Source organism: Octodon degus, unplaced genomic scaffold (genome assembly GCF_000260255.1).
Source record: "Octodon degus isolate 3935 unplaced genomic scaffold, OctDeg1.0 scaffold00004, whole genome shotgun sequence".
Lineage (NCBI taxonomy): Eukaryota > Metazoa > Chordata > Mammalia > Rodentia > Octodontidae > Octodon > Octodon degus.
This window is the reverse complement of record NW_004524580.1, coordinates 35,630,446-35,631,041: the sequence shown is the minus strand read 5'-3', so window position 1 is coordinate 35,631,041 and position 596 is coordinate 35,630,446.

The following is a 596-nucleotide window of genomic DNA, read 5'->3' as shown; positions in this document are numbered from 1 at the left end:
TGATGCATGAGAACAGGCTGGAGTGGGGTGCGGCACCAGGCGAGGCAGCGCCATCAGCCAGGGAGGCGCAGAAGCCTGCAGGGGCTCACCCAGGGGCAAGACCTTGCAATCTTGGAAAGATCATTCTGGTGCCTGTGGGAAGGTTACTAGCAAACACAACGGGTGACACACACACAAACACACATTTTATCTGCCTCTTAAGATTACACTAGAATTGTAGTGAAGAAACTTTAAGATAAACACCCAGAATACAAGGATATGGAAGTAACAAAAGCCGGAAGTTGGAAGCCAAATGAGTGGAGATAAATGACTTAGCAGACTCTCTAACCGGAGGAAGGAAAACCTGAGATCAAGTTGAAGTAGACAGTAAGAGCCTCTGCAGGTTCAGAAATTAGAGGCCTTAGCCTTTATAAATCAAAGAAAATGAAGCCTAAGAATGTAAGAAATCTGATTAAGTTTTCAGATGGACAGGTGACCTGCACACCGCACAGCTGGGTGGGTAGTGTACTTCAAAGTTGTTTTTTTCTCTAAAATTTTTTTTCTTTTTAATTTTGTGACCAATTTTGCATGCTTATATCTGGTAGTCTGAACAACTG